The sequence below is a fragment of the Oncorhynchus nerka genome, linkage group LG25 (genome assembly GCF_034236695.1).
Source record: "Oncorhynchus nerka isolate Pitt River linkage group LG25, Oner_Uvic_2.0, whole genome shotgun sequence".
Classification (NCBI taxonomy): domain Eukaryota; kingdom Metazoa; phylum Chordata; class Actinopteri; order Salmoniformes; family Salmonidae; genus Oncorhynchus; species Oncorhynchus nerka.
In genome coordinates, this window is record NC_088420.1 from 34,868,239 (window position 1) to 34,883,159 (window position 14,921).

A 14,921-nucleotide genomic window follows, 5' to 3' on the forward strand; every position below is an offset into this window, starting at 1 on the left:
TGGGATAGGGGGCAGTATTCGGAAGTTTGGATGAATGAGGTGCCCAAAGTAAACTGCGTGAGTAAGAAGCTAGGATATGCATATAATTGGTAGTATTGGATAGAAAACACTCTAAAGTTTCCAAAACGGTTAAAATAATGTCTGTGAGTATAACAGAACTGATTTGGCAGGCGAGAACCCGAGGACAATCCATCACCCCTGATTACTATGGCTGTCAATGGGAATATAAAAGTAATACCTCCCATATTGCAGTTCCTATGGCTTCCACTAGATGTCAACAGTCTTTAGAAAGAGTTTCAGGCTTGTTTTTTGAAAAATTTGCTAGAATTTGTAGTTTTTGTAATTGGCTCCATTTTGGCTGTAGTGTTTGTAGCGCATTCCGGTGAGGGCGCGCACTTGGTTATTTATCTCCGGTAATGAATATACTATTCTTAGTCTTCAATTTGATTGTTTATTTACATATTAGGGTACCTGAGGATTAATTAGGAACTTGTTTGGAAGAATTTCAATGGTAACTTACAAGATTCATTTGTATGCATTTTGAACGAGGGAAACCGGTGGATTACTGAGTCAAGCGTGCCAACAAAACAGACTTTTTTAGGATATAAAGAAGGACTTTATCGAAACAAAACGACCATTTGTGATTTAGCTGGGACCCTTTGGATTGCAAACAGCGGAAGATCTTCAAAGGTAAGTGATTTATTTTATCACTATTTCTGATTTTCGTGATGCATCTGCTTGGTTGGAAAATGTTTTAAATGCTTTTGTTTGCGGGGTGCTGTCCTCAGATAATCGCATGGTATGCTTTCACCGTAAAGCCTTTTTGAAATCTGACAAAGCGCCTGGATTAAAAAGAAGTTAAGCTTTTAATCGATGTATAACACTTGTATTTTCATGAATGTTTAATATTATACATTTTGTATTTTTGAATTTCGTGCTCTGAAATTTCAACGGATGTTGTCGAGACCGGGCGCTAGCGATACGACTTTCCCAAAGAGGTTTTAAGTGTCGTGTTAGATTAAGTGTCTGTTCAATTTATTATTAAAGATCTCACCATGAATGCCTTTACAAATGTGTACATGTACATGATTTTGCATAAAATATTTTGATTGCCAGAGTAATCTAATCAATTTCATTTGTCGATTTATCTAAACTAGGCAAGTCAGTTAAGAACAAATACTTATATCACCATAATAGAAAAGTTATTAGGCTAGTTTATATTGCAGCCAGCCAACATGTGCTGACCAACTGGTAGGTGTCTCCACTGACATTTTCAACATGTCCCTGATTGAGTCTGTAATACCAACATGTTTCAAGCAGACCACCATAGTCCCTGTGCCCAAGAACACAAAGGCAACCTGCCTAAATGATTACAGACCCGTAGCACTCACATCCATAGCCATGAAATGCTTTGAAAGGTTGGTAATGGCTCACATCAACACCATTATCCCAGAAGCCCTAGACCCACTCCAATTTGAATACCGCCCAAACAGATCCACAGATGATGCAATCTCTATTGCACTCCACACTGCCCTTTCCCACCTGGATAAAAGGAACACTTATGTGAGAATGCTATTCATTGACTACAGCTCAGCGTTCAACACCATAGTACCCTCAAAGCTCATCACTAAGCTACGGATCCTGGGACTAAACACCTCCCTCTGCAACTGGATCCTGGACTTCCCCAGGTGGTGAGGGTAGGTAGCAACACATCTGCCATGCTGATCCACAACACTGGAGCTCCCCAGGGGTGCATGCTCAGTCCCCTCCTGTACTCCCTGTTCACCCACGACTGCATGGCCAGGCACGACTCCAACACCATCATTAAGTTGGTAGACGACACAACAGTGGTAGGCCTGATCACCTACAACGACGAGACAGCCTATAGGGAGGAGGTCAGAGACCTGGCCGAGTGGTGCCAGAATAACAACCTATCCCTCAACGTAACCAAGACTAAGGAGATGATTGTGGACTACAGGAAAAGGAGGTCAGAGCACGCCCCCATTCTCATCGACGGGGCTGTAGTGGAGCAGGTTGAGAGCTTCAAGTTCCTTGGTGTCCAAATCAACAACAAACTAGAATGGTCCTGTTGATAAAAGGATATTAGAAGGGTGAGCCGGTTAAGGATCGATTCAGACCAGGTGTTAAAATTGTACGACAAGCGAGAGTTTATTTCAGAGGGAGAATATCTGGTACACGTAAATACGGCTCTTCCGTTAGTTCGTGTTGGAACAGCAGGCAGAGAGTGCGTAAACAGTCAGCACAGCCCTTATATACGTCACAGAAAGTAGGTTGACTCTAGGAAGATCGGATCTCCGGATTGGTTCAGCTGGTTGTAGTCTGTAGTCTTCTGCCATTGGCTCAGTTGTCTGTCCGTCATCGTAGAATCTTCTTCGGGCACACAGTGTTTGTTTAAAAGGGAGATTATGTGTGTAATGTGGGAGCTATCCTGTAGGGGACCCCACAGGCTTTACTGTGAAAATACGTTGCTATGTGCTGTCTCAGTTATAACAATGCAATAGCCACGTATTTAGCAGTAGATTGGTCTCCTGCATAATAGCAATTCTTTACAGTCCAAACACACCAAGACGGTCATGAAGAGGGCACGGCCCAGCCTATTCCCCCTCAGGAAACTAAAAATGTTAGTGGTTCCATGGGTCCTGAGATCCTCAAAAGGTTCTACAGCTGCAACATCGAGAGTATCCTGACTGGTTGCATCACTGCCTGGTAAGGCAATTGCTCGGCCTCTGACCACAAGGCACTACAGAGGGTAGTGCTTACGGCCCAGTACATCACTGTGGCCAAGCTGCCTGCCATCCAGGACCTCTACACCAGGCGGTGTCAGAGGAAGGACCTAAAAATTGTCAAAGACCCCAGCCACCCCAGTCATAGACTGTTCTCTCTACTACCGCATGGCAAGCGGTACCGGAGTGCCAAGTCTAGGACAAAAGGGCTTCTCAACAGTTTTTTCCCCCAAGCCATAAGACTCAGAACAGGTAATCAAATGGCTACCTGGACTATTTGCATTGTGTGCCCCCCCAACCCCTCTTTTTACGCTGCTGCTACTCTCTATTTATCATATATGCATAGTCACTTTAACTATACATTCATGTACTTACATAGTCTGGCTAACAGCCTGCTGCCTGGCCTGCACCCTATTTTATTGTGGAGCTAGAGGAGTTAGAGCCCTGTCTATGTTGGTAGATAAGATGAGAGTACCCCTCCAGCTAGGATGGAGTCCGTCACTCCTCAGCAGGCCAGGTTTGGTCCTGTTTGTGCGTGAGTCCCAGAAAGGGGGCCCTCTGACTGTTTCATCCTAACATCGTTGGTGCCGACGCGGATAACAATATCTCTATACTCGCCAGTTTTAGCTTTAGCCAGCACCATCTTCAGATTAGCCTTAACGTCGATAGCCCTGCCCCTTGGTAAACAATGAATGATCGCTGGATGATTTGTTTTAAGTCTAATACTGAGGGTAATGTAGTCTCCAATAACTAGGGTTTTTGCCAGAGCTATTGGTGGGAGGCTTCGGTGTCTCAGACCCCATAACGGGAGGAGTAGAGACCAGAGAAGGCTCGGCCTCAGACTCTGACTCGCTGCTTAATATGGAAAACCGGTTGAAAGTTTCTGTCCCTGCTTAATTTGGAAAACCGGTTGAAAGTTTCTGTCGGCTGAATGAGAGACACCGGTTGAGCATTCCTACAGCATTTCCCTCCAGAAGCCATGAGAAAGTTGTCCGGCTGCGGGGACAGTACGAGGGGATTTATACTAACGTTACTATCTGTACTTACTGGTGGCACAGATGCTGTTTCATCCTTTCCTACACTAAAATTACCCTTGCCTAACGATTGCGTCTGAAGCTGGGCTTGCAGCACAGATATCCTCGCTATAAGGCGATCGTTCTCCTGTATATTATGAGTACAGCGACTGCAATTAGAAGGCATCACGTTAATGTTACTACTTAGCTTAGGCTGTTGGAGGTCCTGACGAACCATGTCCAGATAAAGCGTCCGGAGGGAAAAAGTTGAGTGAGGGAAAAACTAAAAATATAAACGTTAATAACCGTAAAGTTGTCAGGTAGAAAAGTAAGGTTGGCATAGTCACTTTAACCATATCTACATGTACATACTACCTCCAAACAGCCTGACTAACCGGTGTCTGTATGTAGCCTCGCCACTTTTATAGCCTCGCTACTGTATATAGCCTGTCTTTTTACTGTTGTTTTATTTCTTTACCTACCTATTGTTCATCTAATACCTTTTTGCACTATTGGTTAGAGCCTGTAAGTAAGCATTTCACTGTAAGGTTGTTGTATTCGGCACACGTGACAAATACATTTGGATTTGATTTCTGTGTAGATATGCCTATTTCTCACATCAATACAGACACAAGGGCTTCTTTGCTGGAGGTAGCCCTATTCAGAAATAAGAGGTAGCCTAGGTCTCTAGTGGCGCATTCAAACATCTCGGAACTCGGCAATCTCTGACTTCCAATTTCAGTGCGTTCAAGACAATTGTGAACTCTGAAAAAACATGCTCAGACTGGGATTTCTTTTGGGGGGACCGGTCATCCAACTCGGAATTCCAATTTAGAAACCTTGGCATCTTTCACCTCATTTTTCCCCCTGAGTTCCCAGTTTAACGGTTTAACAGAATCAGTCACCATGCAATCCTTAGGCTATACATTTCTGTAGAGATGTCTTATGTTTAAAAGCAGGGCTCAAATTGAGAGGGTATGTGAGGATATAGGCCTAATCCTTATATGTGAGGATATAGGCCTAATCCTTATAGAGAGGGGCAAAAAGCATATGCTACCCCTTGTTTGCTTAGCCTTAGAAAAAACAACGGTCAAGATTATATAAAGCGATTTCCTGAGGGGGAAAAGGTGTTGTCATGCCCTCTTCACAACTGTCCTGGTGTATTTGGACCATGATAGTTTGTTGGTGATGTGGACACCAAGGAACCTGAAACTCTCGACCTGCTCCACTTCAGCCCCGTCAATGTTAACGGGGGCCTGTTTGGCCGTCCTTTTCCTATAGTCCACAAACAGCTCCTTTGTCTTGATCACATTGAGGGAGAGGTTGTTGTCCTGGCACCACACTGCCAGTTCTCTGACCTCCTCCCTATAGGCTGTCTCATCGTTGTCGGTGATCAGGCCTACCACTGTTATGTCATCAGAAAACTTAATGATGGTGTTGGAGTCTTGTTTGGCCACGCAGTCATGGGTGAACAGGGAGTACAGGAGGGGACTAAGTACACACCCCTGAGGGGCCCCACTGTTGAGGATCAGCGTGGCAGACGCGGTTTTGTGAATATTGACATGTTTAAAGGTCTTGCCACATCGGCTACGGAGAGCGTGATCACACAGTTGTCCAGAACATCTGGTGCTCTCATGCATCATGCATGCTTCTGGTTGGGATATGTATACTACCGTTCAAAAGTTTGGGGTCACTAAGAAATGTCATTGTTTTTTAGAAATACAGAGTAGACATTGTTAATGTTTCAAACAACTATTGTAGCTGGAAACGGCAGATTTTTTATGGAATATCTACATAGGCGTACAGAGGTCCATTATCCGCAACCATCACTCCTGTGTTCCAATGGCACGTTGTGTTAGCTAATCCAAGTTTATAATTTTAAAAGACCAATTGATCATTAGAAAATCCTTTTGCAATTATGTTAGCACATATGACAATGGTTGTTCTGATTAAATAAGCAATAAAACTGGCCTTCTTTAGACTAGTTGAGTATCTGGAGCATTTGTGGGTTCAATTACAGGCTCAAAATGTCCAGAGACAAAGAACTTTCTTCTGAAACTCGTCAGTCTATTCTTGTTCTTAGAAATGAAGGCTACTCCATGCGAGAAATTGCCAAGTGGCTGAAGATCCCGTACAACGCTATGTATTACTCCCTTCACAGAACAGCGCAAACTGTCTCTAACCAGAATAGAAAGAGGAGTGGGAGGCCCCGGTGCACAACTGAGCCACAGGACAAGTATGTTAGAGTGTCTAGTTTGAGAAACAGGCCTAAAAGGTCAGCATCCCGGAGTCGCCTCTTCACTGTTGACGTTGAGACTGGTGTTTTGTGGGTACAAAATAATGTTTTTTTTTCTTTGTATTATCTTTTACCATTTACTCCTACATTTCTTTCACATTTCCACAAACTTCAAAGTGTTTCCTTTCAAATGGTACCAATAATATGCATATCCTTGCTTCAGGGCCTGAGTTACAGGCAGTTAGATTTGGGTATGTCATTATTAGCGAAAATGGAAAAAAAGGGTCCGATCCTGAAGAACTCCCATCTATTTTTGTGACTACCTGGACCTACCCTTACGAAAAAAAGATTGCAGTCAGAGTGCAGTATAACGTCAGAATGCAGAAAATACTGCATCCAAAATAGCCGTTTTTTTACTGCAGTAGTTTTGCAATGTAACTGCAGTTACAGTGCAGTATAACTGCAGTTCAACTGCAGTACCCTGCAATTATTCTGCAATTACTGCATCCAAAATACCAGTCGACTACAGTTACTGCAATTTTATTGCAGTTTCAAAACTGCAATCTTTTTTGTAAGGGTACCATTTGGCTTTTCATTCAAACCATATGATTTGAAAGAAAAATATATTTTTATTTAACCAGGTAAGTTGACTGAGAACAGATTCTCATTCACAGTAACAACCTGGGGAATAGTTACAGGGGAGAGGAGACAAATGAGCCAATTGTAAGCTGGGGATGATAAGGTGAGATAAGGAATTTAGCCAGGACACCAGGGTTAACACCCCTACTCTTACAATAAGTGCCATGGGATCTTTAATGACCACAGATATACAGGAAACCATTTTAACATCCCATCTGAAAGACAGCACCCTACACAGGGTAATGTCCCCAATCACATCCCCAGGGAATTGGGATATTATATTATATATTTGTTGTTGACGAGAGGAAAGGGTGCCTCCTACTGGCCCTCCAACATCACTTCCAGTAGCATCTGGTCTCCCACCCAGGGACTGACCAGAACTAACCCTGCTTAGCTTCAGAAGCCAGCCAGCAGTGGGATGCAGGGTGGTAAGCTGCTGGACATATTTTCTGTTGTTTATTTCAATCATAATTTGAAATAGGCTACGTTTTGTATTAAACAGCATATAAGCACTCTAAATAGGTCGGGAGCAAGACAGGTAGCCTAAGAATCAACAAAAATGTATTATTTAGGCTATATTATTTCAATTATTTCAAGGCCATAGCCTGTAAATAAATAAATTAAGAAGCATTTTCGATGGCGCCACACTAGGCTGGCAGGGATTTTAAGCACTTAGAATTTAAACAACATTTTGTTGTATTAGTCATTATAGTCTAGAATTTGCATATACAGTGCATTCGGAAAGTATTCAGACCCTTGACTTTTAACATCATTTTGATACATTACAGACTTATTCTATAATTGAGGAGAAAAATACATATTTTATCCATCAGCTAACAATACCCCATAATGACAATGCAAAAACAGGTTACATTTTTTTGTTGCACATTTTTTTTTTTTAATTAACGGAAATATCTCATTTACATATGTATTCAGACCCTTTACTCAGTACTTTGTTGAAGCACCTTAGGCAGTGATTACAGCCTCGAGTCGTCTTGTGTATGACGCTAAAAGCTTGGCACACCTGTATTTGGGGAGTTTCTCCCATTCTTCTCTGCAGATCCTCTCAAGCTCGTTCAGGTTGGATGGGGAGTGTTTCTGCACAGGTATTTTCAGGTCTCTCCAGAGATGTTAGATTGGGTTCGAGTCCGTGCTCTGGCTTGGGCCACTCAAGGACATTCAGAGGCTTGTCCCAAAGCCACTCCTGCATTGTCCTGCCTGTGTGCTTAGGGTCGTTGTCCTGTTGGAAAGTGAACCTTCACCCCAGTCTGAGGTCCTGAGCGCTCTGGAGCAGGTTTTCATCAAGGATATCTGTACTTTGCTCCGTTCATCTTTCCCTCGATCCAGACTAGTCTTCCAGTACCTGCCACTGAAAAACATCCCCACAGCATGATGCTTCCACTACCATGCTTCACCGTAGGGATGGTGCCAGGTTTCCTCCAGACGTGACGCTTGGCATTCAAGCCAAAGAGTTCAATTTTGGTTTCATCAGACCAGAGAATCTTGTGTCTCATGGTCTGAGAGTCTTTGGGTGCCTTTTGACAAACTCCAAGCTGGTCATGTATCTTTTACTGCAGAGTAGCTTCTGTAGGCCTCTCTACCATAAAAGCCTGATTGATGGAGTGCTGTAGAGATGCTTGTCCTTCTGGAAGGTTCTCCCTTCTCCACAGAGGAACTATAAAACTCTGTTAGAGTGACCATCGGGTTCTTAGTCACCTCCTTGACCAAGGCCCTTCTCCCCCGATTGCTCATTTTGGCCGGGCGGGCAGCTCTAGGAAGAGTCTTTGTGGTTCCAAATTTCTTCCATTTAAGAATGATGGCCACTGTGTTTTTGGTGACCTTCAATGCTGCAGACATTTTTTGGTACCCTTCCCCAGATCTGTGCCTCAACACAGTCCTATCTCGGAGCTCTACTGACAATTCCTTCTACCACGTGGCTTGGTTTTTGCACTGACATGCACTGTCAACTGTGAGACCTTATATAGACAGGTGTGTGCCTTTCCAAATCATGACCAATCAATTAAATTTACCACAGGTGGACTCCAATCAAGTTGTAGAAACATCTCAAGAATGATCAATGGAAACAGGATGTACTTGAGCTCAATTTGAGTCTCATAGCAAACGGTCTGAATACTTATTTACATAAGGTATTTCTGTTTTCTATGTTTAATACATTTGCTAACATTTGGGGTATTGTGTGTAGATTGATGAGGGAAAAAAATAATTTGATCAATTTTATAATAAGCCTGTAACATAACAAAATATGGAAAAAGGGAAGGGGTCTGAATACTTTCAAAATGCACTGTAGAGTGTGACTTACTTAGAATTAAATACAAATTCAATGAAAAATGTCTTGTTAGGCTCAGTCTACAGTGGCTTTGAATTCATTTTTAGAAACATGAGTTTGGCCAGAGTCTGTGGCGTCAGGCCAGTAGAGCAGGCCAGTAGCTGAGAAAACACTCTCAGTGATTGCAAAGCCACTGGGGATGCTAAACACCCTTCGGGCCACTCTTGCCAGGCTGGGCAGGGATGCGTCGTTTTTTTTCTGTAGGTAGGCCTGAAGGATTTTAGGTAAAATAACCCTATCAAAACAGAAAGCTACTTGAAGAGGTAATATGCCAGGCCTATTTGGCCAAAATCAATGATGGCCTATAGTATAGATAATAGAAAGTAAATTAACTAAACTTTTAAGAAATCAGATTGTTTGTTTAGAAATACTACTGACACCAGTAGCGACCCGTCATTCAGGGCTGGTGGGGCATTTTTTTAAATATACTTGTGCCGGTTTTGCATGTTATTTGGGCATTAATACATGACACATCAGTTTGCAAACAATGGAAACAATGTATTTGAGGTAATAAAGCTGAATACAAACATGGTGTCTTTTTTGCTTTCTTGAGTAAGGCAGCTCCAAAATGCATGTGTTTCAGCCTAGCTCAGTGCTTTCTGTAGTGGTGGAGCAGGCAGTGGAACATATGGAGTGTATGGGTTGGGAATGTTCTCTAGATGTGCTGTGATTGGTTCAGTGTTCTGTCACTCATGGGGACACTGCGTTAAAAAAAATCAAGTTCTACCATAGAGTTACTGTCAAACCCTGATCTGTTTCACCTGTCTTTGTGATTGTCTTCACCCCCCTCCAGGTGTTACCCATATTTCCCATTATCCCCTGTGTTCTCTGTTTGTCTGTTGCCAGTTCGTTTTGTTTCGTCAAGCCTACCAGCGTTTTTCCCTCTGTGCCTGTCTCTCGATTGTTCCTGTTCCATAGTTTTCCGGGTGTTGACCTTTCTACCTGCCCTGACCATAAGCTTGCCTGCTGTCCTGTACCTTTGCCCCGCCTATCTGGATTACTGACCTTTGCCTGCCCTGACCCTAAGCTTGCCTGCTGTCCTGTACCTTTGCCCCGCCTATCTGGATTACTGATCTCTGCCTGCCCTGACCCTAAGCTTGCCTGCAGTCCTGTACCTTTGCCCCACCTATCTGGATTACTGACCTCTGCCTGCTCTTGACCGACCTTTTGCCTGCCCCTGTTCGATTAATAAACTGTTGTTACTTCGACGTTGTCTGCATCTGGATCTTACCATCATTGGTAGGGACGAGGAATTGCTTTGTGGCCTTATGGAGGGGTTCCACACCTTGGCCGAGCGCCATGATCGGGCGTTGGACATCTTGCTGGAACAATTCCGCGGGTTGGCTAGGAGGCAGCCTACTATGACGGTAACCTCACAGCCCCTCTATAACTCGGGTGTTAGCAGCGCCGCCTTCCTGGGAGCCCTGCTTACCTCCCCAGAACGCTTCAATGGAGAGCCAGGCACCTGTCAGGCGTTTCTAGCTCACTGTGCCCTCATCTTCGAGCTTCATCCCACTTCCTTCCCCTCGGACTGCTCTAAGATAGCCTACCTTATCACACTCGCCTGGGCTACAGCTGTATGGGAGCAACAGCCAGCCACATGCGTCAGTCTTGAGGAGTTTGTGGGAGAGGTAAAGAAGGTGTTTGATGCCCCATTGTCCGGGAGAGAGGCTGCCCGGGAAGATACTCCAGCTTTGGCAGGACTCCCGCATTGTGGCAGACTATGCGGTGGATTTCCACAAATTGGCAGCTGAGAGTGCCTGGAACCAGGAAGCGCTGTTCGACATGTTCCTACACGGAGTCTCGGAGGAGGTCAAGGACGAGCTTGCAAGGATGGGACTTGTGGTCATTTTGTGTCCTCTTGTCCGTTAAAAGATCAGGCTCACCAGTAGGAGCGAGTATTCTGGTGGGCCATATGGAGAACTTTTCTGCTTCCCTTTCTTGCACTTTCCTGCCAGTCCGCTGTGGGGAAACCAGTAGAAATCTCTCCGGGTCCTCATCGACTCTGCGGCCGATGAAAGCTTTTTGGACTTCGAGCTGGGCATCCCCACTCAGCCCTTCTCCATTCACAATTGACGTTAGATCGCTGGACAGGCACTCTATAGGCCGGGTCACCCACAGCACCACTCCCATCAACCTATGTGTGTCAGGGAACCACATTGAGGCTATCCAGTTCCTGCTCATTAAGTCTCCTACAAATCCTGTGGTATTGGGTTTCTCTTGGCTCCAGCAACACAATCCCCTCATTAACTGGTATACTGGTGCCATCATGGGCTGGAGCCCATTCTGCCACATCCATTGCCTGAAATCAGCACAACCTGCCCCGGGACGACTTCTGGGGGGCTCGGAAATTGCCCCGGACCTCTCCACCATTCCCACGGAGTACCAGGACCTCCGGGAGGTGTTCAACAAGGCCCGGGCCACTTTGCTTCCCCCGCACGAACCATATGAATGCGGGATTGACCTTCTCCCTAGCACTGTACTTTCTGTCAGGACCAGAGACCAAGGCGATGGAGACCTACATTGGGGACCTACATTGGGTCCTTCTTCCTCTCCTGCCGCCGCAGGGTTCTTCTTTGTGGAGAAGAAGGACAAGACCCTGCGCCCGTGCATCGACTACCGGGGTCTCAACGACATAACGGTGAAGAACCGCTATCTGCTACCCCACTGGACTGAGGGGCAGCTCAGGACAGAGGGGGCAGCTCGGGACAGAGGGGGCAGCTCGGGACAGAGGGGCAGCTCGGGACAGAGGGGCAGCTCGGGACAGAGGGGCAGCTCAGGACAGTGGGGCAACTCGGGACAGTGGGGCAGCTCGGGACAGAGGGGTAGCTCGGGACAGAGGGGTAGCCCCGTACTGGCTGACGACTCTAGCAGATCCTGGCTGACTGGCGGCTCTGGCAGATCCTGGCTGAATGGCGGCTCTGGCAGATCCTGGCTGACTGGCGGCTCCTTGCAGACTGGCGGCACTGGCAGCTCCTTGCAGACTGGCGGCTCCTTGCAGACTGGCGGCACTGGCGGCTCCTTGCAGACTGGCGGCACTGGCTGCTCCTTGCAGACTGGCGGCACTGGCTGCTCCTTGCAGACTGGCGGCCCAGGACAGACGGGAGACTCTGATGGCTCTGGGCAGACGGGTAGCTCAGGCGGCGCTGGGCAGACTGGAGACTCCGGCAGCGCTGGAGAGGAGGAAAGCTCTGGCAGCGCTGGATGGAGGAGCTCTGGCGCCTCTGGACTGAGGGGTGGAAGCTCTGGCAGCGCCGGACAGGCGGGAACACCTGTAGGGAGGAGACAGAGAGACAGCCACCTGGCTGCGGAGACCTCCAGGAGGCTTGGTGTTAGGAGGAGGCACCTGAAGGACTGGGCTGGGGGGGAGCACTGGCGCTCTGGTGCGCAGCCTTGGCACCACTCCCCCAGGCTGGATCACTACTCTAGCCCGGACCCTCCAGAGTGCAGGCACAGGTTGAACCGGGCTGTGGGTAAGCACGGGAGCGGAGCGCAGGCATAGGACGCACTGCACCCTCCCAGCGCCCCGGAGACACAGTACGCAGAGCCAGCGCAGGATACCCTGGACCAAAACTGCGTACCGGCGACTAGACACGCTGAGCAGGCACCATACGCCCTGGCTCGATGCCCACACTCGCATGACACTTTCGTGGGGCTAACCTATAGCGCACCCCGCTATGGGCACGTACTGGCGACACCGTGCGCTTAACTGCATAACACGGTGCCTGACCAGTAGCGCTGCTTATAATAAGCATGAGGAGTGAGCTCAGGTCTGCTACCTGGCTTAGCCCCACACCTCGTGTACCCCCCAATTTTTTAAGGGGGGCTGCCTCTCTCGAAGCTATAAATGAGACCTGTGCTGACACAAGTAACTAACATAGACAATCACCCACAAACAAACAGTGAAACCCAGGCTACCTAAGTATGATTCTCAATCAGAGACAACTAATGACACCTGCCTCTGATTGAGAACCATACTAGGCCGAAACATACAAATCCCCAAATCATAGAAAAACAAACATAGACTGCCCACCCCATCTCACGCCCTGACCATACTAAATAAATACAAAAACAAAGGAAATAAAGGTCAGAACGTGACACCTGGAGACTTGTTGACTTTTTGTTGCGATATTGCTTTATTCATTTCTTCGGTGGATATTTCTAAAGTTAGTCTATCATTTTGCTCTGTCCCAATTGAGGGGAGATCAAGTGAGTTCAAAAAGGGCTCTATTGTCTGTGCATCTGCCTTCTCTGGTTGCTTGTACAGATTTGTGTAATATGATTCAAATGCATTCTGTTTTTCATCTCATTTGCATGTGATCTTTTTTGTTTTGGGGTCTTTTATTTTGAAAATGGTATTCTGTGCTTGTTGTTTCCTGAGTCTCCATGCTAGTAATTTGGTTGCCTTTGAGCCTGCTTCATAATATCGTTGTTTCAGGAACCTAAGCTTTTTCTATACTTCTTCTCTATAAATCTGGTCAATTTTCTGTTTTACCTTTTGAATCTCTCGTAATATATAAGAGGGTCTTTGTATTGACTATGAGATCGTTCTAAGTTTCTTAGGGTTTCCTGTAATTTCAGCAGTTTCTGTGCTTTAATCTTTTTCTTGAGAGATGATGTGGTTATGATCTTCCCTCTAATAACCACCTTAGCTGCATCCCACAATATAGCAGGAGATACTTCCCCATTATCATTATTCTCCAGATAGATGTTCAATTCTGTCTTTATTGATTCCTTGAATGCTGGATCATTCAGCATGCCTGTATTAAGTCTCCATATAGTATTTATTGGTTTGCTATCAAGGTGTAGAGTTAGGTAAACTCCATTATGATCTGATAAGTCGCTCTGCCCGATCCTACAATCCTTAAGCCTGTGTCTATCTGCACTGTACATGAAAAAGTAGTCTAACCTGGAGTATTCAGTGTGGCGGGCTGAGTAAAAAGTATATTCCTTATCGGTCTTGTGGGTGTCACACCATACATCGAGCAGTCCTAGATCCTGCAGTATCCTATGGATTTTTTGGGAACTAGGCTCAATTTCCTATTTTGGTTTGTGCTGTCCAATTTTGAGTTTAGAATTGTGTTAAAGTCCCCTCCACAGATAAGTGTGCCAGTGGTTTCTGTGGCAATTAAATCAAACACCTTCCCCTGGAAGACCATGTCACTCCCTGGGGGTGCGTATATATTCAATAATGTAACTTCCTTGTTATCCAGTTTACATTTAACAAGTATAAATATACCCTCCTTGTCTTTTATTTCTGACATAAACTCAAAATTAACTGAATTTGGGATCAAGATTGCCACTCCCCTTCTACCCATTTTGTAAGAAGAAAAAAAGTGTTCCTATATCCCGTTTTCTTGAGTTTCTCGTGTTCAGGTGTGGATAAGTGAGTTTCCTGCCAGAATTGTATGTCAACTCTCTCCCGTTTCATCTTTGCTATTACCTTACTTCTCTTGAGGTCACTCCCCAGTCCGTTTACATTGAGACTTATGACCTTAAATTCCCGAACGATGCATCGATATAAATAAAAAACCCTGTGCACCATATCTGCCTGCTTATCATGAACCTAATAATCAAGAAAGATAATAAAGTAAACCAAAGTGGGAAAATACTTTGGTATTTGGACTCCCATGTCAGAGGACTGTCTCTTGCCTCTGGGGTTTGAGGGGATGAGCCTGTCCGCAGGATGGGCCCCTCGCTCAGATATGAAAATGTGTGACATAGTCACAAACAAGACCTGGTGGAACCAAAAATAATAAGGGCGCCAATTTCGTCGCTAATACACATCGGTTAATTACAAGTGAAACTATATCGGTCATGCTTGCATATCATGAATCCTCCCCTTGATATGCCCTTCTGTCGCCCCGTTGTCAAAGCTAATCCTTAGCTAATATATATGTTATTAACATGACGGTACTTAGTGTGTTCGTAAAGAACACATG